The sequence below is a fragment of the Alosa sapidissima genome, chromosome 5 (genome assembly GCF_018492685.1).
Source record: "Alosa sapidissima isolate fAloSap1 chromosome 5, fAloSap1.pri, whole genome shotgun sequence".
NCBI lineage: Eukaryota > Metazoa > Chordata > Actinopteri > Clupeiformes > Clupeidae > Alosa > Alosa sapidissima.
In genome coordinates, this window is record NC_055961.1 from 18,388,635 (window position 1) to 18,416,127 (window position 27,493).

Sequence of the window (27,493 nt, forward strand, 5' to 3'; positions counted from 1 at the left end):
ACAGTGCCCTCATAATGTGTGTGTGCATGATATTCATGGCCCTCCACAATTATTCATATGTAAAAGTGTTTTTTTTGTGTGAATAAGAAAACTTGATTTAACTTTTAAAAGTTAATCCGAATTTCTTTTAACTTTCAAGCTGTAATCCATGACTTCCTGTTTCACTGAGGCATAAAAGATAAGGTGACAGAGATCAAAGGCCCTACAGTCTTCAGCATTAGAAAGGCCCATTTTATTGTCTTGACCTACTTAATACTGTCATTAAAATCCAAATGCTACTGGGACTTTGCCTGGGATTGTGTTCTATGGTCAGGTGAAGTAAAGGGTTTGGTGTAGAAAAGAGTTATTATTCCAAAGGCCCTGGGTACCTCGTTAGGATGTATCAAAATTTAAACCAAAATCTACCTACCCCTGCCATGACACTGAGGCATGAGGCAGGTCAGTGAACATATGTCCATATCAACACAGTTGTACAGATTATTTGAAACGTTGTCAGTACAGTGCCCTGACGTTCTGTCTTCCTCTGTTGACACCTGGCTTGGTTGGCTTTTACAGTGCTTAGGCTGGTGAGTTTATAGTTAAGCACAGTTACACCTGATAGCCATGTTTGATAGATCAGCTCGAACAAAGGACAGTGCCTTGGAATGACAAATAAGAAATATACAGTTATGCAATATAATTAGTGATCTCAATATCAGTTAAAGTCAATGAATTTAATCTTTACTGAACATGATTAGTGTGTTTCAGTGTGTAAATTACCTCAGCACTTGACAAGCAGTGAGCAGATGTTCGGTTATATCACACTCATGAACACACACACTGGTCTTGGCAGGTACTATGAAAATAAACCCCTCCTGTTGCTCAGGTATGAACTCCTCACCCACTGTACCTGCGGCACAGCCCACCGATTCTGGAAAATACCTCTGCGAGCACATGTAATGTCCATACATCATTTAGCTTATACATTCTGTATGAAAGAGACAAAAAAAGAGAAGAGAATATATGGCTTATGTAAGACTTCACATTATGAGTGCTTTTATAACTTTGATCTGAGGCTATATTACTCTGAAGTTGCAGAAAGTTTCTAACTAAATGGTTTGTTTTCCCTAAATAGCCTACATCTCTGGAATACATGGAACACATCATTGTGTTAAGCCAGTCAAATCCTTCAAAAGCCTGTCTGGGTTGGTTTTATATAATGTGACAGTAAATTCTAGAAGCGTTATGCAGGGTAGATATAAGTACGTTGTGTTACCACACTGGGATCAATATGTACTCTCACACCAAGCTTCAATTACATTATTTATGGGATCTCATCTCATAGTGCCATTGCTTCAATAATAATCTTGCTTTAAGCTATAATTACAGGTTGACGACAACAAACTGATGCCTTCTTCTGCAGCTGTCAGACCTCTGCCTCTCCGTTCTCGCAACAAATCACTTTAGAGCACAGCTGGCAACATTTCAAGTATTCCAGTGGTTGGCAGAGGGCAAACTGATTGACCCACAACGTTTGAATTACCTCTGCCACTGTTTACAACAGCAAGGTAGTGTTAGCTTTTTTTAGCCAGACATAGCATTATGCTAAAAGCACAATAGCTGGCTTAAACACCAGTATGGACAAGTGTAATCGTACCACTGACTCTGCCACAAAAGGTAGTAATGCCACAAAGGGGAAGTATGCTTACCGTCTCCTGCCTGTTGGAATAAATAACACTTTAAGTAGAATGTGTTGTACCTTTGTTATTAACGAGCCTGTGTGTATTTTCAGTTGTGCATGGTATGATGCAATCTGCCAATTAGCACATTAATGAAAATGCATTGTACTGTTCTTCCTAGGCTTCTTCTTCTAACGCACTTATTGCAGCTTCAACCGTTTAACGTAGAAACCTCATCACAAATGATAGATACAATATTTGTCTTTCAAGTAGGCTAATTAGCGTGAAGTTAGCTAAGAGTTCGCTGGGATAAATGTCTTTGTCCAAAAGTCTTAAAAGCAACACCAAAGAGTTTTTGGTACCTTAAAATAATGTTTCCAAAATAGTTTGTCGTTCATCAACTTGTAACATGGTGAACGGCACTTCTGCATTTGCTTCGCGGCCCTCTATCGGCTATAACCGCACTATGTAAGTTTGCCAGATCGGGTAGCGGATCTGTAGTTCAATAGAATGAGACATAAGAAACTACAAATTTGACTTGCATCTGATGTCGCAATACATCGTAGGCTACTTTTTTTTTTTTAAATCGTGCAACATATTCTACCTTGTCTGTGGACATCGTTATTTGCAAAGCTGGTGCTGGATAAACAAATAGCATGCGTGCGACAGAGGGAAAGTCTTTGGTGTTGCTTTAAGAGGAAAGTTAACAACGAAAATAGTCTTTAAAGAATGGAAAGAAAGTTTTGCATTCATTTTACTTGGCTTCAAAAATGCAAAACCGGTGTCTGATTTGCAAAGAAGCTGTCACTGTTTGCAAAGAATATAACATCAGACGGCACCACGAGACAAAGCATGGCAATTTTAAGGTTGCCTATCCACTGCAAACAGAGGCACGAAAGTCCAAAATTGAAGCGCTGGCACAAGGCAATGCACAGAGCAGCAGGATCCTATTGCGAGGTTTCACCTCGCAACAGAGAGCGACAAGTGCGTCTCTAAAAGAGTCATGGTTGCTCGTGTAGCAGGGCGGCACTAAGAGCCAATCACTGTAGCCAGACTACGCCACCCTGGGCCTAGCACCCAGGGAATGAGTTAAGAGAACACATAATTGCACCATTGCACACAGGTTCGTATACACGAGGCAGAGACGTGAATTCCAGTGATAAGACCACGTTTATTGAACTGAAGCCAGGGAAAAGGAACATACCTGATGGTCGGTAGACCCCAGTGCTCAGACGAGGGACAACCAGTGGAACCTGCCGAGCTTCTTGCTGTAGAGCTCCTTAAGTAGCGCATGGTTGGGCTAATCAGTGTTGGGCAAGCTACTTGTCCAGTGTAGTGAGCTAAGCTATCAGTTACTCAACAATAAATTAAGCTTCACTACACAAAGGCTACCACCTATAGAAATATAGCAAGCTAAGTTACACAAATGTGTTAAAAGTAGCTTAACTACATCAGAAGCTACTTAACGTTGTACCAACCAAATGTCAGATCAATTCAAAATGATTCTGATACACTGGTTAAAACATTTATTAAAGATCAGCCAATGACCTAACACAGTGTAGACATTGCTTTATGAGCAGCATAATAAAATAAAAACTGAAGTAATTACTGCTAGAAATAAAACAAAAAGGTTATTGGCCTAGTACAGTACCCAGTAACTCAGTAAAGTGAGTTGGGATTTACACTGACGCTAGACATTTCACTTGCATACTGCAGGAGGGAAATTAGTGATTCACCTGAATGTGAGTTCTTAGGTTGGTGTTCGATGTCTTGGACGTCGACAACAGTTTGGTTTTTGGGTTACAAAGCAGACATCTGAACACGTACTTTTTATCTGAGGATTCAACAAGTCTCATATATCTCTGAATGTAAGGCCACGGTGTCGTAGGGTCAGTTGGCTGATCTTCTCGCTCTCCTCCTGTCTCCTCCATCCTGTGTCTGTGTGTGTCGTTCTGCGACTTCCACTGCCGTACGCATGCACCTGTTTCGATAGATACAGACAGGAGAGGCAGAGTAGAAGCTCGCGCATGAACATGTCCAACCAACAACTCTGATTGATTGTTCAATCTGATTGTTGTTTCAAAATAGCAAACCTGGTTTCATTTCTTAGTTATGTCCTGGATTTTGTAGTGTTTGTGGACGCTACGTCGCTACTTGATCAAAAAAATAACGTCACTACAGGAAAGCTACTGGAAAATGTAGTTTAACTAATAGCTTCGCTACATGTAGCGGCGCTACTGCCCATCACTGGGGCTAATTGAATGATTCGCCCCACCCACTCATTAGCAGAGGGCCAGGGAGAGGCCAGGAGGAAAGAGCAAGCAAGCAGACGCCTGCTACACTCGCACGAAACAACAGGACTTTCACCGATGCAGAGCTTTTTAAAGGTAAACTATGCAGTATTGGCAATTTCCTTACTGTTTTTTTCGGTTTTTGCTTATTTTTCGCTTGCTCTGTCATGACGAATGGCTGAGAAACTCCATCGCTACCTTTTTCTAGCCGATGCCTGGTGTGTATGTGTATTTGAATGCAGTAAAGCAATTCGTTACACTCGTTATACTTCCTGACACTGAGGCCGTCGGCCCGCCGGCCCACAGTTGCAAGGTTGGTTTTTCCACTCACAGGCGCTAGGCGAGGCGAGACGGCCACCATTCAACCCGAAAAAAAGTCATATAACCATTCCAATGACTCTGAAGCTGGTAAATGAAGGTAAATGAAGCTAAAAAACTTGCATAGTGTGCCTTTAAAGAAGTCATGGTTTCAGTGTTGGCAGTCCATGGATGGAATCATTGCCTCTGTCAAACAGGTGCCCCTTTCTGCAAGGTCCGCTACCCGCCACATAGAAGCGGTGTCTGATGCTGTGCAGGGAGTTGTTTTCAGTGATCTCACTCGGGCTAATTACTTCTCCTTAGTGATAGACGTGAGCACTGACAACACAGATGTTGCGCAGATGTGTCTGTCAGATATTTTGATGGGAAGCTGTTTAGGGAAGATCTGCTGGCTCTTATTCCTTTTGAGGGGACACCACTGGAGACATTATATTCACTGAACTGTCAAAAGTGTTTTCAACCTACTTGTGACAGATGGGGCCCCTGTGATGGTGGGAAGGCACAGAGGTTTAGTGAGCAGGTTGAAGGAGCTCGCCCCCGAAATGCATGGGCTGCATTGTCTCATCCACCAGAGTGATCTTTGCGCAAAGCTCAGTGGTGAGCTGAAGGGGGTTAGATGGATAGAGTGATGCGTATCATCAATTTTGTCAGGGGTGCATCAAGCACCCAGCATCGACTTTTCCGACAGCTTGTGGCAGATTCAGAGGATGCCACCCATGATGACCTGCTGCTGCACAACGATGTGCGCTGGCTAAGCAAAGGTAAAGCCTTGGACCGCTTCTGTGCGCTACTGGGTGAGGTGAAGGCGTTCCTTATGTCTAGCAAGAGTAAGGCAGCAGCAGATCACCTCGTCTTTATAGAGGATGAAAAGTTCATGTCCAATGTTGCATTTTTAGCTGACATATTTGGCCATTTAAACAATCTTAACCTGCAGCTACAGGGAAAAGGCAAAACCATCGTGGACATGGTTGAAAAGCTCCAATCTTTCACTGTCAAGCTGGAGTTGTTAGAGTCCGACATATCAACTGGCAGGCTCCTTCATTTCAGTACTCTTAAAACACAGGCAAGACAAGTGACAGGACTAACGGTAGACTTCGTCAAGCAAATCCGAGCCAACTTCGCTTCTAGGTTGGAGGACTTTTCTGTCCCGAATGAAGTAATTGCTTTTGTGCGTGACACACAAAAATCTTGACAACTGCCTGGGGATTTCAGTGACAACTGTAACACCCAACATCCAAAGCATTGTGGCGAATGACAGATGCCAGTTCTCACATTGAGTAGTAACGCTACCAATAGTTTGATTGTGTTTTGAATGTCACTAAAATTGTTCAGGAGGATAGACCTCTGCACCACCACCTTCAGTTGAGTGTCCGTGATATGGCTAATGTTCCGTTTTTTAAGCCGCTTTTGTCTAAATTAGTTTTATTGTTTATGTGTTGCGCCGTGGCCAAAATATAGGCTAAGGTTGCTGTTGCCACACTTTCATGTCTTTTTCCAGGTCTACCGGATACCAGGTGTAGCGCGTGTCTGAAACCAGTGTAACCATCACAAACAAAATGGGAGGCTAACTTTTATACCAGTTTCGTTATCAGTGGCTAGCATTAGCATGCTGCGCCCTTCAGATTAATTTGGCATTGTTATTCCATATAACCGGCAAAGGCAGCATCTACGAGCGATAGGCCTGAAGCTAATTGAATCACCACCTCGGCCGAGGTTTAAATGTCGGCAAAAGCGCCATTTCTGGATGAGACCTGGTCAGACAGGCCAATGGTGGGACAACTTTGAATCGGGAGTGATGATTCATGAAATTGATTGATGAGATCCTAAAATTGATCATTGATTGATGAGATCCTAAATATTTTAGGATGTCAAGAGCATCTGTCATATCGCTGAGCCAGCTCCTTCGTCCCTACATTAAGGGGGAATCGACAATAGATAGATGAGGTCTGCTGTTGGCGTCTTAAAAAAAGTAGCATGTACGCTGTACTACCTCAGTGATGAGGGGAGACTGACGAAGACAGCCAACGCATTTGGCTTGTTGCGACCGTGTATTTCGAAGAGGCAGAGGAACTAGTCGCTGGATTTCTCCGTACTCATAGAATGCCACAGTGCCTGGGTGCAATTGATGGGACCCACATTGAAATTAAGCAGCCGGCTGTCAATGCTATGGACTTCATAAACAGAAAGAGCAGGTTTACTCTCAACGTGCAAGCCGCTTGTAACTATAAGCATGAATTCATTGATGCTGTTGTAAAGTGGCCAGGAAGCGTCCATGATGCAAGGGTCTTCGCTAATTCACAGCTGAACGTTTTTTTCGGTCGTGGTCGTATCCCTGCTTTTAAAAAAAAAAAGGATTGTTGAAGATGAAGAGCCAATTCCATTTTTTTTAACTGGGAGACCCTGCTTATTACCCTACCTCATGAAGGAGTATGTAAACGGTGGCGGCAATGCCCATGAACAATATTACGGTTTGCTTAAGTCGGATGGTTATTGAATGTGCTTTTGGGAGATTGAAGGCGAGATTTGGAGCGCTTCGAAGGGCGATGGACATTAACATAGGCGTAAATTATATATGGGAGGTCGTCTGTTTTGTTTTGCATAAATTACTGTGTGGCCTCCAAAGAAAAAAAAATAGACGAGAGCAGTGGTGGAGGAAGTACTGAATCTCAGTACTTAAGTAAAAGTACAAATACACAGAGAAATATTTACTTTAGTAAAAGTACCACAATGACAACCCTACTTAAGTAAAAGTAAAAAGTACCTGCTTTTAAATGTACTTTAAGTATTAAAAGTAAAAGTATTTGCATAATGATTTATTCTCTTAATATCTATATTCTAAAAGAAAGATTAGTATGGGCTGTGGCATTTTAATTAAGCTAGTTTTAGGTTATACTCGACTAGATTTAAGCTAATGCAATTGTGCTTACCATCTGTGGCCCAGTTTACATTCTGACCTAAAATTCTAGAGACTGTAATTCTGGTTATCTACTAGGGTGATCTGCTGAGTAAAATATCATTCAGCAAAACACGAGAGCCTGAAGTTTAACGGGGTAGACAAGGGAAATGTCAGATGGATCGTAATGCCAATTCTGCTGATTGAACAGAAAAGTTGCTGAGAAAGGTGTTATGATTAGGTTCAGTTTCACTTGCGCAGACGCACATAGACATTGAATGAGCGCTCACATTTCTACCCCCCAATTGTAGGCTATGCCTCTTTATTTGATCACACACAATTAAGAAATATTTCCTAATCTGGAAAATGCTACGTTTTTTTCGGCCAGCGGTTCTATAATAGTCTACCATTCATTTGTGCCGCAAATGATCAGACGTGTGACAGAAGCATGGACATAGCCTGTAACTTCGCTGATCCGCGGATAGCAATCTCATCGCAGAGGAGGCCCTAACGCTTCAGATAACAGACAGAGGAAGGCACAGAACACAGTTGCATGTCCAGTGTAGCCATGGGTCTGGTGAATATAGCCTACCGAGTGCAGATGGCTACAAGCTCACGCTTTGCCTGGTCTAGATTAGAAGCTTATGTTTTAAAGATTTAGAAGCTGGGCACGTAGCGCTCCAGAAACTTTGGTAGCAACCCCGCCGCCTGGTAAAACAAACGTGTTTGTCAGAGAGAAAAAAAATCTGATCATAAAATGTATCGTAAAAAGGAACGATGGTGAAATGTAGCGGAGTAAAAGTACAGATAATTGCTGTAAAATGTAACGAAGTAAAAGTCAAAAGTATGCACTATAAATTCTACTTAAGTAAAGTACAAATACGTGGAAAATGTACTTAAGTACAGTAACGAAGTATTTGTACTTCGTTACATTCCACCACTGGACGAGAGTAGCGTGCTGACAACCATCCAGTTAAACCCAACCGACCACACAGAGGAACTGATACTAAACTGATTGCAATGAAGCCGAGGGGAAAAGAATAAGAAAGGTGGTTGATCCCTAGATAGGCCCTACAAGTTGTTGGCTACAAGGCATGTTCGGTTTTCTTCTTTTTGTAGCGTACATACTGTATATCATTTTCAAGGCCCTTCATGTCCTTACATTGCATGTCTAAAATTGCAATTTGCTGTTCAATGATCATTCAGCTAAAGCTGACCTATCGTCAGTTTGCTGAAAAAAAGACATGCAATGTTATTAATAAATATATTTATTTATTTCATTGATATGTTTTTTGCCATATGTGTAATACACCAGCACTGAAATGTAGAGCCTATTCAAATGGCTCAATGTCATCTCCAATTAGCGATTGCATGTAACCTTGAGCAGGATCCGGTGTGGTCGATGTATTAGATGGGGAGACTGTGTGTGATCGCACATGTGGCGGTGGAGGTGAGGGTGAATGTAGTGGATAATATGTGCTGGCTTGGGGATGTGGGTAGTATGGGGTTGACCTTGGCATGGGTTGCATAATTTGTCTCAGAAAGGCGAACCCTTCTGAAAGTGAAGATGTGAGTTGTGCGATGTTTAAGGTTGATCTTATTCAAGTTCTTGGCGTTGTTTGCCTCTGCTCTCTCCATTAGGTTGACCATTCTTTTTTTCAGGTCTTCCTCTGTGTTTTCTTGGGGTGGACACCTCCTTTTCAGATGGTCGTGCCGGTAACCTTTAAGTTTGGCCTATAATAGAGTGGTGGATGGGGATTAAATGATTTATAACGAGTGGTGGACAAAGTAGCCGCACAAATCCTGTACTTGAGTGAAAGTAGCCATATCCTTAGTAAAAAATATAGTAAAAGTAGATAGATAGATACAACTTTATTGTCTGAATTTCATAGTAGCTCCATTGTAAAAAAGGACAGACATAATGGGTAAAAATTCAAGTAGGCCTACAAACATATAATCTCGCCATATTGTATACACACATTCCGTCTACTCACTCAGGAGAGAGCTACCACTGAGCGGCTTCCGTTTCTGAGAATGTCAAAGGTTAACATACCTGCAGTAACTCCCGGCGATGATTCACTGGGGCGTCCAGACCAGTGTCGGTCTCCTCTGTGTCTGAGGTGCCGGTGTTCTCCACATCAGTCACGTTTACCTCGGCTGATTCAATACCTGCCGGTATTGAGGTGGTTGCCGGCGAGCCTCCCAATATTTTCTGACACAGCTCGAAGCCCTGCTCAGCACTACTCGCCCATGCCCACTTCTACGCCCAGAATCTACGGCTCCCCGGTACTTGGCTCGTATAGTTTTTAATTTTGTCGCCATTATGTTTTTATTAATCATTTCCGGGGAGTGAGGGAAATCTTTTTTTATCTTCTCCGCCTCCTCCTTGCTTGGATATGCCTCCAGGAACGCCTCCATAATTTGTAGTATTATAAACATAAATAGTCTCCATATTTAGTGTAAATTGACTCCCAATCCGTGCCCTCCTGAACTTTCTTCACTTTATATTGTAACGTGATAGAAAGTAGTAGTTCTACCTCATCATCAGTCCACATGTAGGAGTCGCTTTTTGATTTATTTTTAGCCATGTTTACCTTCGTTTTTCAGTGTAGCCTTCCGTAGATTTTAAATTTACCTCAGAAAGTTTATTCTCGGATATGCGATTGGACTTTGACTGGGATATTATCGCCACCTGTTGGCCTGGCATGGTACATACCCCGATTTGTGTGGCTTACTATTGACTCCTTCGTCTTCATTAACATTCCCTGTAGAATTCTCAATATTTTTGGCCTCTATGTGTCCAGTTACATCTGTCTGTTCTTGGATTTTGTGAAATAAATTTCTAAGTATCACCTGCTTGCTGCAGCTTTGGTTTGCACGTCCTATTAAAACCGGTCTGTGCAGTCTTTTTAAAACACATCTTTTTTCTCTCTCGTGGGCATTTAATCTGCTGCCGACTTGTCACTCCACATTGACCAAAATGCTTGATTGCATTGCATTCTCCACATTTTTAGCTACGTTTTCATGTACCACATCAACATTTTTGTTCAGTGAATCTTTTGTAAATTGCTTTACAATTACTGTCGGGCCTATAGGCCGATCGCCTGGCTTGCGCTTTGGTCACGTCCTTTTAAAACCGTATTTTTCTCTCTCCTAAGCATTTAATCTGCTGCCAGCTTGTGACTCCACATCGCCCAAAATGCTTGATTGCATTGCATTCTCCACATTTTTAGCTAAATTTTCATGTACCATATCAGCATTTTCGTTCAGTGAATATTTTGTAAATTGCTTTACAATTAACTTCGGGCCTATAGATCTATGCCTGGCTTGCTTCGGTCACGTCTTTTTAAAACCATCTCTTTCTCTCTCGTGAGCATTTAATCTGCTGCGAGCTTGTGACTCCACATCGCCCAAAATGCTTGATTGCATTGTATTCTCCACATTTTAGCTACATATTGGTGTACCACATTTTCTTTCAGTGAATCTTTTGCTTTACAACTAGGCCTATCCGGCCCTCTTCTTGTCTGCCTTCACTCCTTCTTCGTCTTCATTAACATTAATCTTTTTGGCCTCAATAGTCCAGTTACATAGTCTCTGTTTTTGGATTTTGTGAAATACATTTCTAAATAAATGCGACTTATAGTCCAGTGCGACTTATATATGTTTTTTTCCTGTTCATGACGCATTTTTTGACTAATGCGACTTACAGTATACTCCGGAGCGACTTATAGTCCGGAAAATACGGTACTCTGTCTAAGGCTTTAAGCTTAAGCATACAATCTGGCTTTACTCTGCTCACAACTCTTTCAAAATAAATGTCCTCACTACAATAATTTACTATTAAATAGTTTAACTATTTAAACTACTCAACTATTTAACTGTTACAGCCATTTCAACTGTCAGTTGTCATCAACTATGACTCCCGCCAACTGTTTCCTCTGCCCACAACTGTTTCTAAATAAAAGTTTGTTTTGCATTTTATGTTAATATATGTTTTGCATTTTCATGCACTGGTAATTTCCTCAAAATTACATTTTCTAGTTTTGTCTGATCTTGATTTGGACTTTCTGTCACGTATTAGTTTAGTGTCTTGATATTAATAAATCCCACTGGTTGGGTGATTTTACATTTTACACCAACAGCCTCCAGCCCTCTGCAATCTCCCTCTCCATCCTCCCAACTCCAACCTCTAGCCCCAGTAAATTACCAGACCACTTTTAACAACCCAACCCATTACCAGACCCTGCCCGCCCCAGCCAGCCTCCGCTGCCCTACCCCAACAGCCAACCCATTACCTTCTCTGCTGAAGATTTTCATGTTATTCCAAATACCTATACCCAGCCATATAGATGAAAAAATGTTTCTTCCATATCTGCCAGGCAGCTTTTAAAAGGCAAGTGCAAAACTGTTGTGCCTTGGGATTATAATAGGATTCATGAATGGAATAGCCCTGTGCATTGAAATACCTAAAAATTACAGTGGTTTGCATTCTCTATGGCATTGGTTCTCAAAGTGGGGTCCGGGGACCCCCAAGGGTCACATTGTCAGGGGGGTCCCTGACAAAGTTTGCTACAAAATATGAAATTGTCTTAAATGGCGAAAAATGCTACAGTATCAGTATTTGCCCAATTAATCTGCTGATACATTACAACACTTTAGGGGTGTAACGGTTCATGTATTCGTATTGAACCGAAACGGTACGGGCGTCACGGTTCGGTGCATGAATTTACACGGAGAATACACGGTATAAAAATACATAAAACTCGTGTGCGAATTCATTAATGTCATGCGCAATTACTGTTAAGTAGCGAGAGTTACGGGAGTTCTTTAGCGACACCTAACGCTAATCTGTAGCCTCGCTTTAGCTCTGATTGGCGGCTATGTTTTTTTTTTTTTTGTCCGGTAGTCTGAGTCGTCGGTTGAGTCAGTCAGTCATTAGCAGCACTAAGGTGGCGACCAGGGGGTCAAGAGCATGCAGATTAGCTTCGGCATGTTAGCATACGCCATTTTCAAATATGGCGCTGCATGGAGCATTTGGAACCAGCTCCGTGCACGAAAATCCGTGTTGGGCACGAGCTCTCATGTGCGTACATGTTGGTGGGCGGGTACCTATCCGGCGGCTACAGCCAAACGTTATTCAGTGCATATTTCTTGAGGAGCCTATGAGAAGACGTGCATATTATGGTTGTTTATCCATCATATGACAAATAAAGAAAATTGTATTGATCTTGTTTCGTTGTTGTTTGTCCTGAACAAACATAGCCTAAACATGATTAAAGACAATAAATTACACAACAGTGGCATAAAGACCTTGCCAGAGGCTGAAGCACTAGGCTACTACATTTAAACACAATTATTGCCGCGAGGCATTCCAGCCTACGAATTTAATAAAAAGTAAACCATGCATAATTAAAAAAAAAAAAAAATCAATTTAGGCTACTTCGCTATGCAATAAGGTTTCCATTAGAGCACAGCGCACGTTCAATGAATGAAGGAAAGGCCTTGTCTCGCAATAAACAGCTGGAAATTCCAACACTTTTTCAACTACACAAAACTTTACAGTGATCATCAAAATCTAACCCTCTAGATTTTAATGCCCATCAGTCTCAACATTTAACTATATAAAAGTCAAAAAGTAAATTAAATCCCATACCAAAACCGAAAATCGTCTGCGTTTGATAGCCTGGTATGCCGCTCCAAACAAAACGTATGTCTCACAATAACGTACAATGTAAGAAATAAAGGTCTGCCTCGATTAAGCCTACCTCAAAAAAATACCTGTGCTTTGCGCAGCCTAAGTAAATAGCAGACCCCGGACATAATTTAGGATTTACGGAAAGTATACAATCATACGATGTTGGACGCCTGGCAATGCTCTGGCCGTCTACTGTGCCTCTGACACCGCTGCCTCATTTGGATGGTAACTCCACAGGTGAGCGCGAAGATTGGATGTCGTGGATGCGTAAGTAAACTGTTTTTTGCTGAGTCCGCAGACAACATTCTCTTTAACGGTTACTTTACCATCTGCGGTGTACAACTCAAAGTAAAGACACCACATTTTCCGCTGGTCTCTTTAAGATCGCAAGTTTGAGAACTTCAGTAGACCTCTCCAGAATAAGTCCCGCCTCCGTTAACTTCCGTATCCATCCAACTTCCGGGCGTCGAATGTCTATGAGAAATAACATGGCGTTTCGAAATATCATACCTGTCAAACATCTGTAGGTGGCAAAGTTGAAAAAAATGGTGGGCAGATTGGCCTACATACTTCTGCCATCTAGTTTCCACTGGATTTTTTGATTGTCGGTACCGTTAAAGTAGAAATAGATCAGTAAGAAGCACTAAGCTAACGCACGCGTCAGACGCCGCGACTCCCTGAGTCAACGTTGCATAGCAACGGCAATGTTTCATAGTTTGTCTTCACCGAAATGGAGTTCGTGGCACCAGAGCCTGTCTACGGAGGTGGCTGTGTGAATCATCGTGTTTGATAGGTTGTTAAAACATTCTGAAAATGTTACTGTTCTGATCAAGGTCATGCAAAATAAAGCTATCGACTTAATACGACTCTGCCTTTGATTAATTGTCTGCTTATTATTAATATCTGTTTTTCGTGAGAGAAAAACAAAATCTCGTCTCGTCATGTCTTTAGTGTCTTTGTCGGCGATTTCTGTCTTTTTTAAAGATGAGCCCAAACTTCTCCAGAGGGGAGAAAATCACTTAGATTCGGGGCATGTGGAGAGTTGCACCTACAGTTCTGGCATGCTAATAGGGCAAGTCAGAGCTAGCTATGAACAGAAGGGGAAGATCCATCATGTCTCGGTAAGTGTCAAAGTGCTTGTAGTAAAAAGACATATGCTCACCTGAGGGTATCTATGTTAAGTGTATAATGTTATCTGTAACATTAATAATAAAAATGAATAATAGCATCTCAATAGCATCAGTAGCAGACACATTCAGCTAGCTATACATCTGGAAAGGTCATACCCAAGTCAAGTTCAAAACCTTTTGCTGTCCATGAATGATAGTGCGAGGGTCTATAAGGGCTATATAACCTACAACTGCAGAAGGAGAAAAACCTGAACCCATAGACCTGTCCGGAATAAGTCCTGCCTCCGAAACATAATAAGGAATTGCACTTATTAAAGTTCCAAAACTCAGGTCATGAGACCCTACACAGCCAGACAGACCTTTTTTCTCCAGAGACCTTCTGACCTCACACACATTCTATTACTCATTCTTATTTAATAAGTGCAATTCCTTATTATTCTTACCTAGTGAATTTGCCTACATAGTTTGTCTTACTCAAGGCTGTAGTTCCACTTACATAAATGCACTTAGCTAAACAACTCACATTTCTGAATAAAAAAAATTATGGACAAATTATGATGTTATTATCAACACATGGACAAACCAATTCATACCACCATAACATTTTTTTTAAAACGGTCTATTATCAGGTCAATCTGGGGGAGGATGGAGGGATCACCAGCACTACCTGTGAGTGTCCCCGTGGTGCAGCAAAGTGCAGTCATGGTGCAGCACTGGCCCTCTTCGCCTACCGAAATTTCAGCCGCACCGACGCGGAATGTTCATGGAAAGCTGCAAAGGCCACAAAGGAGCAGCATTCGGTGAAGGAGCTCTACCCACGCAACGATTTTAACCCTCTTAGTCGAGAGCCAACAGAGGATGATTTCAGGTCATTGAGGGAGGCACTCCAGGGGTCCTCCTGTGCGATGGCGTGGCTCTTGGAACCTGAGCCCCAAGGAAGTTCCCTGGCTCTGCCGGAGGACCTCACACCTTTATTTGTGCGGTCCATAATTTCCCGGCACCCGAACCAGGGCTCTCAGGCCCTCATTGCAGAGGCAATGGCCATCACTGTCCAGCAGCGGGATGCTGTGCAGGCTGCCACGGTCGGCCAGAGCACCAACAGCCTTTGGCACTCACTTCGTGAGGGCAGGCTGACCGCCAGCAATTTTGGTGCTGTGTTGCCAGCTCTGCTGAAGGGGAGAAATGTGGCTCCGTCCGTCATCGACCGGTTGATGACCCCGAAGTCTCTTGAGAACGTCCACGCCATCCAGTGGGGGCGTATGAATGAGAAGGAGGGCATCAAGGCGTTTGAGCAGGCCACGCAGTTAAAGGTCAGGGAGTCAGGCCTGTGGCTTGCACCCTCAGGGATGCTGGGTGCTTCGCCAGATGAGTTGGTGGGTGAATCCTCTATTATCGAGGTCAAGTGCCCTTATAGCGCCCGAGACCAGACGCTAGACGAGGCCTTGAACAACAGAGACTTCTTCCTCGAAAAAGTTGATGGGATGTATGCCTTGAAGTCAAATCATCCATACTGGCACCAGGTGCAGGGGCAGATCATTAAATAGACACTGGAGCTGGAGGGCTCAGTACTGCCCACACTACACGCTGGAGAGGGCTCAATTCTCGTTGGTGAACATACCTCTATAGAAGGACTTGGCAACACATAATCATTCTCCACACTGGAGCTGGAGGGCTCAGTACTGCCCACACTACACGCTGGAGAGGGCTCAATTCTCGCTGGTGAACATACCTCTATAGAAGGACTTGGCAACACATAATCATTCTCCACACTGGAGCTGGAGGGCTCAGTACTGCCCACACTACACGCTGGAGAGGGCTCAATTCTCGCTGGTGAACATACCTCCATAGAAGGGTTTGGCAACACACACACATCACTCTCCACACAGGATCTCTGAATCACCTCCTCTGGCTGGGGGCTTCTCTGAACAGCAGTACGTGCAACTTTACATATAACTGGTGGTAGGCTCAACCCTTGTTGGAAATGGCACGAGCAGACACGGGAAGAATCAGTGGGTTTCCGGTCAGCACGTCTGTTGGCAAAAGCACATTTTGTGTAGATTCTGCATGTGCAGATTCTTAAATTGGACTAGCATTCAAATATGGAAATAAAATCATTTTTAACAAAGGCTGGGTTCTCTAAGGCAAAGGAGCCCCCCTTGGCTTAAAAAGTGTTTTACTAAAAAAGACAGGGAAAACAAATAAGTATACGGTACTTTCTGGATTATCTGTTACCCATTTTCTGAAGCCAAGCATGACACTTCAATACTTTTTGCTCCCTGTGCTAGGATCTTAACAGCAGTCTTATATCCTATAGCCATTAGAAATGGGTTGGGCTGAGCTGAAACGCACTCCTATAAACCAGAGCGGGAGGGGTGCAACAGAACTTGGTGCTGTCGATAGCTAGCTACTAGCCGCATACTATAAACCAGAGCGGGAGGGGTGCAACAGAACTTGGTGCTGTCGATAGCTAGCTACTAGCCGCATACTTTTACTTGCTGCTGTTCAGATACAGACGTTCGACTCACCTTAAATCAGAGTACGATTTCTAAAAAAACAAAACCCGAGGAGGTATAATCCTGTTTAAGTTAAACACAGTTCAAGAGGATGTACCTAAATGAGGATGTACCTAAATTAAAATCGTTCATTGATTGACCACGTTATTGCAAACTATCCTTTCCATAATAACCTTATGCACCCTTTCCTTTACACTGGATAAAAAGGATAGCTTACCTCAGGTTGCGATTCCAAATTCTTCTTTTCCGCACGTTTTGAGGGAATCGGTGGAAGGTACAGCCCGCAGGACCTCCAGTCCTGTGAGAACAACCTGGCGCGTAACAGCAAACCATGCTTTAGCTTCGTTAAAACGAGCAAGTAAGAATGCGTGCTACAGAGCGCCAAAGAACATGAAACGGGCAAAAAATACCGAGTATCTATTCTAAAAAAATAAAATAATAACAATTATAACCAAAGTAGCCAATACAGCTAGGTTGCAGCGAAAGCTAACACTAACGTAACAGTTAACGTAAGGGTTATACACTGGATTTCTAATATATCAAAAAATTACTACTAGATTTATACCATATATATATATATTACTATTACTATATATGAACTATCTACCTCTATCTAAAATGCAAGCAATCGAATATCTCAATAAGATACAACAAACTCTCTGCACAGTCAAACCAAAGTTAAGTCGTGTTGAAAAGAGGCTGAATCTTGCTAATGATTTACTTTTATAGACCACTGAAATCACGCGTGAATCACACGTAAAAATGACCATCACGTTAGGTTGTGACTGGTTATGAGCGAGATCTAACTCCCTCCTCCGCCCGCGTACATCGCAACTAGCTCCCGGTTAGCATTAATAATCGTTTACTACTTTAACAGCACTGACAATCAAAAAATCCAGTGGAAACTAGATGGCAGAAGTATGTAGGCCAATCTGCCCACCATTTTTTTCTACTTTGCCACCTACAGAATTTGACAGGTATGATGTTTCGAAACGCCATGTTATTTCTCATAGACATTTGATGCCCGGAAGTTGGATGGATACGGAAGTTACGGAGGCGGGACTTATTCTGGAGAGGTCTGTTACAGTAGTACAGGCGAGAGAGTGGTGGATAAGATGTGTGCCGGCGTTGTTCAGCAGTTGTTATATGGTATGTGAGTGGAAATATATGCTACACATATTCGAAGCCATCACCCAGATGATGATGTAGGCTACCAATCACTGAAACGAGAAAAAAAAAAAACTTTCCATGCGCTTTAGCAGCCTTTTGATACACATAGGCTACAAATAGGGCCAAAACCTATGGCTTAAATTAAATGATTTCGTAATGACACAAAGCTATGTAAATCGCGTGGTAATTACCTTTATGTTGGGGTAACTTGTAACTTTTCACATGAGGAGCTGGTAGTGTTTAGTAGACAGTAAAAGAAAGTGACAACGCTAACCAGGCTAATAAACAAACCATGCTACGGTGAGTTAACATAGACTGTATATAACAGTCTATGTGAGTTAACGTCGAAGGGCAAAGTCACGTGACTTCTAGTTGTAGTCTGTTTATGAAATGAAAGGAGAAAATTCGTTTTTTTAAATAAGGCAAAATAGTGTGATATATATGTTCAGTTAGTAGGCTTGATTATTACTGTACACACACTGAAAAATATTGAGACAAATTGTAGTCCCTTCCATATACAACTAAACACAGATGTCTTGGTCTTGCTTAAGTGGATTTTTAAAAATCATTATTCTATGTCATTTGCACTTTCAGAAATAAGAGGTGCTGTAGGCCTATTTTCAGTTTTATAGCTGATTGTCTTATTTTGTTTACAAGTTACAGATGGAGTCTGGGTACTTATTGTACTGTTTAGCCTACATCTTACACACTTCAGGCTGTTACAGATAGCTCAGGGAAGAGACTGTATGACACTAGGTGGTACAGCCTGAGACATGCACAATAATAAAAAAAATGCTTTCTGCATTTTTGTTTTGCTTTTCCCTCCATTGTACCGAACTCGTACCGAACCGAGGTATGAACCGAACCGTGACTTCTGTGTACCGTTACACCCCTACAACACTTTACTATTAATTAACCACCAACAAAATGAAAGTCATGTGAAGCAAACACTATGTGTTCAAAACAATAGGGTTACATTTGACAAAGAAACAACAATCCTTTAAAAAAATCCTACATACTGTCAAAGTTTGCTAACATGACTATTGTGGTATTAGCACTCTATTTTTTTTTAAATACATATAACATAAGCATCTAACAGAAAAAAAGGCTATACAGCTACATGATTAACTTAGAGTTTTCATGTGTTGCGATTATGAGGGGTCCTTGAAGAATTTTCCACTCCATGAGGGGTCCCCAGCCCACAAAAGTTTGAGAACCCCTGCTCTCTATGGAACAGTTAAAAACTAACTGTGCATTAAATATTGTGATTGGTCGCTGGGTTGAATCCCCCCCCCCATAGCATTTAACATCCCTCATGTATATTTGAAATTGGGTTGACCATTTGAAGAGTTTGGTTCCAAAACGCTATATACACCATTTTCATAAATCATTTTACATTTTGTTTCGCAAGTAATTTCAGTAGAACTGTAATTGGGTATTGTTATTTGATTTCTCTTTACTCAATCAAAACAACACAACAGCAATTTGATTGATATTACCTGAACTACACAATTAAATAACATGATATTTTAATGTTTATAAAATATAAAAATATATATAAAATATAGCGATATAGCGTTTGGAACCAAACTCTTAATTTCTTTATTTTACGCTTTTTTACATTACAAAATAAAGGTATGCAAAGTTTTGCACTCAACCCAAAACTATTTGTTATTCCTGTCAATACCTTGCAGAAACTGCTCACCACTGTCACAGAGTTGACTAAGGAGAGGGACCTGCGGCAGGACTACCGAGAGTTCCGCCAGTAGGTGTGGCCAAAGTGCTGGGGTGGTGGGCTTGACGGAAGAGCCACTGCAACTGTCTCTGCACAGCATGGAGGAGCTGGAGAACGCAGAGGTGATACTCCAGTCCCAGGTGGCTAGGAAGGCAATGGTAATTATTTAATGATTAAATAGTGGTCACATCATTCTTCTGATGGTATTCACTGGTCTGCACAATTTTGTTAAACTGTTTAACAAATCTGTTAAGCTATCTGTGTTTAAGCTCATCCCAGACGAGGATACAAACAAATATCACACTTTAATACGTCCCATTAAAAAATGTCGACAAACAATCGACAAACCATAGAGCAACATTACATCATCTTTGAAAAAGAGCTTTTTTAAATTTACTTTTTAAACAGAAAATAGTTACTTTTTTATTTTGATTGGTGGCCCGCTTCAGTTATTGGGGGGACCACCCTGGAGATCAGGGTCCGGCGCATGCTGGCATGACTAATGACATGAATTCTTGTCTGTGCAATGTCTCTTGTGAGTTTCACTTCACTCTTAGTTAACTTGCCATGGTGCAAGAATGGTAGAATGTTCAAGCTGACTCCTTCTGGCAAAAGATCTCGAATCAGAAAACATTTGTCAGCAAGGACATCACCACCCGACTTAAAGACTTCCAGGATGCCACTCTTGTCAGAGACTGACCCAGGATACAATCTGCTGCAATATGTAATATGTAATGACAGCGTTTGGTGCCACAGCTAGCAGAATCTTAAATGAATGCATGCCTCTGTATGATGAGTAGGTGTGTTTTTGAAGGTCCATTGAGGCTGGAGTAGCAATTTCAACATCAGTGCAGTCTATCACCATCCTGCCGTTACGGAACATCTGGAAAGACGATGGTAGGCTCGACTGGTTTTTCTCCCGACTTGGCACAGCGGTCACGATGTCTTTGAACCAAAGTTCATGTAGAACATATATGAAAGTCAGTACTACATTAGCCACGCAAGATGAGCTACACTGAAAAAGCTGACCAAAATGCAGGTTAGTGTAATTATGACGAAGCTTCATTAGAGTCATCAGGACCTGGTCATCAATTGCCAGACATTCTACCTTCCACCCAGCATAGTACACGATAGACTCCTTGAACCGCAACACATAACCAACAAAGATATTAAAAATGTTTCTGTCGGGAAAGCCAGTTTCCATCCGTAGGACCTTCTCATCAAGGATTGATGCCTGATACCTGGAACATTGATGAATACGGTGAATGGGACTGGACGTCATGGGCAGGCTCTTCTGTGTGGGCTGACTCATGCTGGGCTCCAGGCGCCGACTCGTGCTGGGCTGACTCGTGCTGTCCTCCAGGGGCTGACTCAGCAGGCCGTCCTTCCCAGTCCTCCAGGGGCTGACTCAGCAGGCTGTCCTCCAGGGGGTGACTCAGGACGTCCTCCAGGGGCTGACTCAGCAGGCCGTCCTCCAGGGGGTGACTCAGGCTGTCCTCGACAGGTTCATTTTGGTCCGCCCTGGAAACCATGTTGGACCCCTTTCGATTCCATCTTTAAAATGACAGCTGCATATTCTGGAGTAGGGACTGGGTCCCCTGTCTGCACGCCTGATTGAACAAAAAAACAAATGTTATTCATACTCATGGTTTACTTATATGCCTTAAGGCATAATTAAATACATTTATGCATTAAAGCCTAAGCAAATACAGTTATGCATTAATGCATAAACTAATACATGTATGCATTAATGCATAAACAAATACATGTATGCATTAAAGCATAAACAAGTACATGTATGCATTAATGCATGAACAAATACATATATGCATTAATGCATAAACAAATACATGTATGCATTAAAGCATAAACAAGAACATTTTTGCATTAATGCCTAAACAAGTACACGTATGCATTAATGCATAAACAAATACAGTAATGCATTAAAGCATAAACAAGTACATGTATGCATTAATGCATAAACCAATACCAACCAATACATTATTCATTAAAACCTAATCATTGATTATCAAAGCTAAGTAGAAACTTAAGAGGCAGAAAGTCAGAAACTTCATTAGCTGCATGGTCTATGCAACCATTTCCATTAATACCTGAACAAAAACATTTTTGCACAGATGCATTTAACAAATGTTTTAATGCACTATTGTCATCAATGTGCATTAATGGATTTAAATGTACACCTCGTCGATTTCCTTTATACCGTAACACGAACACATAAGATAGGTAATGTGTACACAGAAATGCATGAATAAATGCATATTAATTTGTAAATAAATGCACTTATGTCACTTGATAAATTGGACATCCTAAGAGCACATGTGAGCAGCAAGAAACACTGGTAGCTGCTAGCTGCAGCCATGCCTAACGTTACCCTAACGTTACTATTAACTCTCAGCACCCTGATTGTGTTTTTACATCCATTTGAATAAAATAATAAAATAATGTAATTACCTGATATACAGTATCTCATCCACCGATTCCTCACAGTCTCACTCTTGGGGAATCGATGGAAAAGACATGCGTTGACGGTTGAGCGATGATTGCAGTCAGGTACAAAGCACTGCACCATGTTGCTAACGTTATCGTTAACCGCTTTCACACACGCACACAATATAAAATACACGATGATAAATACAAAATTCAATACACAATACCTACACAAAAAACTATTATTTAAACGATTACTACTGAAAGAACTGCTATTAACTGCACATTCACTATATAAAAATCACTGGAGGAAAAAGTTCACGTGGCTGTCGTCCGATTTGGAAGTCGCTCAAGTGGCTGCTTGGCGGTTGTGCCTTCAACTTAGTAGACTTCAGTGAGGCGCGGTGGTTTATGGGATGAGTAGTTCCTTCTCTCGGAAATGAAAATATGTACACAGTCTTGTATCTTTCACTTTTTTTGGACTTTCTCTTCGTTTTTTCACTCAAAATGATATGTTGTATGCTTATGAGTAACGCCGTAGCTGGATATCCTAAGACATGCTCTAAAACTCTTTAAATACGGATTTTTCCAGAACGTCAATGGGAAAAATGAATGGGAAAGTTACTTCCGGAAACTAAGCTCTCTCGGAGGAGGGGCGGGACTGTGATGCTCTATACCATTGGTTCTCAAAGTGGGGTCCAGGGACTCCCAGGGGTCCGCAGCATATTTTCAGGGGGTCCCTGACAAAGTTTGCTACAAAATATGAAATCGTCTTATATGGTCCCAATTGATCTGCTGATACGTTACATCAATACGTAAAAACACTTTACTATTAATTAACCGCCAACAGTGAAATGTGAATGTGAACAGTGAATGAAACAAACAAGTTATGTGAAACAAACACTATGTATTCAACACAATAGGCCTACATTTGACAAAGAAACAACAATCCTTTAAAAAATCCTACATACTGTCAAAGTTTGCTAACATGACTATTGTGGTATTAGCACTCTATGTTTTACAATACATATAACATAAGCATCTAACAGAAAAAAAGGCTATACAGCTACATGATTAACATAAGTTTTATGTGTTGCGATTATGAGGGGTCCTTGGAGAATTTTCCACTCCATGAGGGGTCCCCGGCCCACAAAAGTTTGAGAACCCCTGCTCTATACAAAAGGTATTTTGGTTACACTTTACTTGACAGTGTCAACATAAGAGTGACATGCCACTGTCATGAATGTGTCATAAACATTTATGACAACGCTTCTGTTAATTAGTGACATTCTGTTTTTGTCATAACAAGTTAGGGTTAGGGATTAAGGTTAAGTGTCATTTGTCATGACAGTGGTATCATACATTACTAAACATTTCCTACAGACTGCTTTAAAAGTCTCAGTAAGAGGTGGGGCCTGTCCTACCACACCTCCGATCTGAATACAAACAAAGAGGAGCCAGTAGATGGCTCTATTGACAATATCCTTTCAGAAACTGTAGGCTTTCTGCTCTTTAATTTGTGCCACCACATACTGACCGGCAGCCTTTGAAAAGTGTTGCCTGAATCTGTGTCCTGAACCTGCCTATTGTTGTCCAGTGCAGCCAGGCGAAGACGTGCTTCAAAGCTTTCATAGCTGAAGGCCTTTCTCTTCGTTCCATACTTATTATAAAGATTATGAAATTATCTTAATTATAAAGAGCATGAACACTCTAATTCAACTGTGTGGATGCCCTCTGTCACCCTGTCAAGGTTTTGGAGGAGCTGTCTGTTCAGGACAACCTTTTGGAGGTTATTAAAGGCTGCAGAGTAAGGACGGAGCCACGGGCGCCTACTCCTCATCTGTGGTAGGATGGTGGTCACATTTTGTTATTGTCTCCCTGGTCACCCACTCACTCAAGTTTAATTTTTCCTCAAAATATTATTTGTGTGGTTTCTCAAAAAAAAAATGTCTGTGCTCAAATTGTTGTACTGCTCGCTCATAAAATTGAGCCACTAATGTAACTCCATAGCCACCTGGCATTGACACATGAAAGGCAATGAAAGAGATGCGAAAGCCTAAGGAAAGCCGGAGTAAATTTCCTCTCATAAGCTGAAATTAACTATCAGGTTAGTCAACGTCAGTTGTTGCAATAAGGACTTGCTTTGCATTCACTTTTCATAACCATTATCGTTGATGCATGATTTTCATTCATTCCAGTGGACAGGGAGGAGTGTGAGTTACACAACTTCTCAACAGCTGCTGAGGGTAGTGGCGATGAGCTGGCCATCTCTAAGCCCAAGAGGATTGGGGGGAAAAAAACATTTGAGGACTTTGTTCAAATAAGAGCGACTTCTAAGCAGGAACTTTTAGTACGGAGAGTGCGATAAGGTGGCTGTTTTATATTGTAACGTCGGTGTGCTGGACAATGTGCTTGAATTCCCACAATGCTTTGCAGCTGGGTTTCAGGAGAACTTTGGGGAGGGTTATTGTGCTTGTCTTAATCTTTATTTATTGATTATGGATGTGTTTTAGTGTATTGTGAAACCCTCTTTAGTTCTGCCTCTTGTGTAACCCTTCTTGTCAGCATGAGTGTGACCACCCTTTGCGTATACGGTATGTATTTGCGTATACGGAGTGTTGTTGACTACCCTTATGTGTGCCATGTATTGTTGTCTGTGTTCCCCGTTCCTGATAATAAAGCCAAGTGATTTGAAGCTGCCTCACCTCGAGCCATATGTTACACAGATGATGAAGATAAAGCAATTGATGATACCCCACCGAATTACCAATTAAGTTCTGAGGCAAATCAGAACTGGCAAGTCAGTTGCTTAATATTGTCAAGAGCACACCAGGGAAACACCTCGCCATTCCAGGTCCCCGAACATGGAAACACCTCACACACCACACCATCGTTACAGGTCCCGGAACAGGGAAACACCTCGCACAACATGCCATCGATCCAGGTCCCGGAGCAGGGAAACACCTCGCACAACATGCCATCGTTCCAGATTCTGGAGCAGGGAAACAAACACCTTGCACACCACGCCATCGATCCAGGTCCCGGAGCAGGGAAGCACCTCATGCCATCAGGGAAACACCTCATGCCATCTTTCCAGGTCCTGGTCCTGACCCCTGGAGACACCACGCAATCATTCCAGGACCATGGAAACACCACACAATTGTTCCAGGACCATGGAAACGCCACACAATTGTTCCAGGACCATGGAAACGCCAAGCCATAAGAGAGTACACAGATCTTACCATAGAGAAAATATCTTTCCAATGGAAGAGAAAAAAGTAAGTGTGTTCCAAACAAAAATAGCTGCTGCATTGAAAAAAAAAAACCTTGTACAGAATATGATGCGATATTACTCTCTTTGGTCTGACATTCAGAGTTCCAAAAGTGAGTGCTGTACTTGCTAGCTGACTTGAGAGCAAAACTCTCTGAAGCTGGACGTTTTTACTAGCCCCCGCATTCCCAGTTCCACTTAGAATTGATTGACTCTGTAGACCAGCTTCAACAGCTTATACAGACAGCTAACCAGCGAGGAAAAACTCCTGGTAGGTTACTACGAAAAAGGAAAACAAACCTTTGCAAACAGATGTAATTATTCCACATACAATGTCTTATTCACATATTCTTCTACCTCATATACATTTCTGCATATTTGCAAAATTCTTCCTTCAGACAGCTCAGATGTCAAAAATTGTTGGAGCTACCCTGTGGGAAAATCTTAACAATGTGATGAAAAGATCAGTCTCTGGAGTTGTGCTGTTAATAGCTTCAAATTTATGGACATTTATCCCCCTTTAAAGGAGCACGCTGACATTTCGTGAAATTAGCTTATTCAGTCTCCCCCAGAGTTAGAGCTAGATACGATGAGACACTCCTCGTATCTGTGTGCAGTAACTCAGTCTGACGCACCCACTGTTAGCCACACACATCTGCGCATGGGCACACAACGCTATACTTTCTAAGGTCATGATAGGTAATTATATGTTCTATTTCTACACCTACACCTTTTGACCAACTTGAATATTTAAAGTTTTCTTTTTTTTGTAATGATAAAATGTATTCTCTACATGATTTTTATTTTGATCAGTATTGGCAAGATAGAGTAATTTGCTGTTTACTCATAGCTGATTTTTTTTTTTTTTTTTTGCAAAATCAAGATCAATGTATAAGCTGCGGCTAATAGTTGGAAAATTACGGTTTATGGCAATTGTTCAATTTTTCAGGTGCATCCAGAAGTCACAGCCCAGCACCACAGAAGCTTCCATTGGTAGCCTGATGGCCAACTGTTTGCACGCTGCGCCGGACAGAAGAGGGGGCACTGGGTGCCGGAAGGTAGGAGCTGCTGCGAACAACGATGTAGATTTAGGCCAAATCCCATTTCTCTGTCTTACCCCTACTCCGTGTCCTTCGAAACAGAGTGGCAAGACATAGGGGTGAAAATATTCCCCTTGGAAATGAGACACGACTAGCCTACATAGAGTAACATAATTGTCAGATCTCAATGGGAAAAACCATCATTAATCATCAACTTTCTTAGGCAGTGTATTTTACAGTCTGAAAATCACATTGTCGGGTAAGCAATGTTTGGGCAATAATATAATGAAAATTATTATTCATAGGCAGCCCAAACTGTGTAGGGTGGAAGACAAACATGTTCTCAGTATGACTGAACCATTAAATGTTTGCACAGCATTTTCATTGATTTTCAACAGATCTCCATTTCCCGAGGTCACAGAGTACTGTCGGTACGAAAAAAACCCTCAAAACAATTCGTTTTTCTTAGCTCGAGATGCTATTTCCAACAGCTAAAGCAACCATGCAGCTACTGTGCTACACTCTGGGGGCATGAACATGGGGGCTTACGAACATGGCCCCAGAGTGTAGCGCTGTAGCGGCCTGGCTTCTTTAGCTGCAACTAGCAACTTGAGCTAGCTTTTTTCCATACCGACAGTACTCGTGACCTCAGGAAACGGTGATCTATGTGAAAAATCACTGGATTTCATTTTTTAGGGTAGTATAAACTTGTTTATGCTACTTCATACCATTTTAGAATAAAAATGCAATCACACCTTCTCCTTAAAGCGATGGTTCGGAGTAATTTTACCCTAGGGTCCTTTGCACCATGACCTCGAGCCCAGAAGCTTTTTTCCCTTGGTCGAACATTGGTCGACTAAGCGCTATCAAGTAAATGGCTAAGTGCTAACTGAACCAACAGTGTATCTCGTAAATTACCACACTACCGTACCAAACGTCTACAGTAGTACAAATATGTTCTGTACTCATAAAACGAGGCCTTGGAAAGTTTGTAAGTATACCAGAATCTCTTGGAATGTTCGTTTATGTTTTGAATGATTAATTCTAGAATAGCGTATTAATAATGGGCTGGCGTGTCCTCCTATTTGTGTTGCCAAATTAGCAAAGGCCAACTGTCAACTTGCTGTCAGTTGTAGTCATGAACGGGGCAGCCGTGGCCTACTGGTTAGCACTTCGGACCTGTAACCGGAGGTTTGCCGGTTCGAACCCCGACCAGTAGGCACGGCTGAAGTGCCCTTGAGCAAGGCACCTAACCCCTCACTGCTCCCCGAGCACCGCTGTTGATGCAGGCAGCTCACTGCACCGGGATTAGTGTGTGCTTCAACTCAGTG

The 27,493-nt window shown here is 41.9% G+C and overlaps 1 long non-coding RNA gene across 1 annotated transcript; it reads right to left on the bottom strand.

Annotated features, from left to right (window-relative positions):
• Window positions 1-128: 128 nt before the first annotated feature.
• On the bottom strand, window positions 129-3,028 carry LOC121709214. The gene is made up of 3 exons (XR_006031866.1): window positions 2,863-3,028; window positions 760-967; window positions 129-638 (listed from the first exon to the last, which is right to left on the bottom strand). It is a non-coding gene; the product is annotated as an uncharacterized LOC121709214 (long non-coding RNA).
• Between the last annotated feature and the right edge of the window lie 24,465 nt (window positions 3,029-27,493).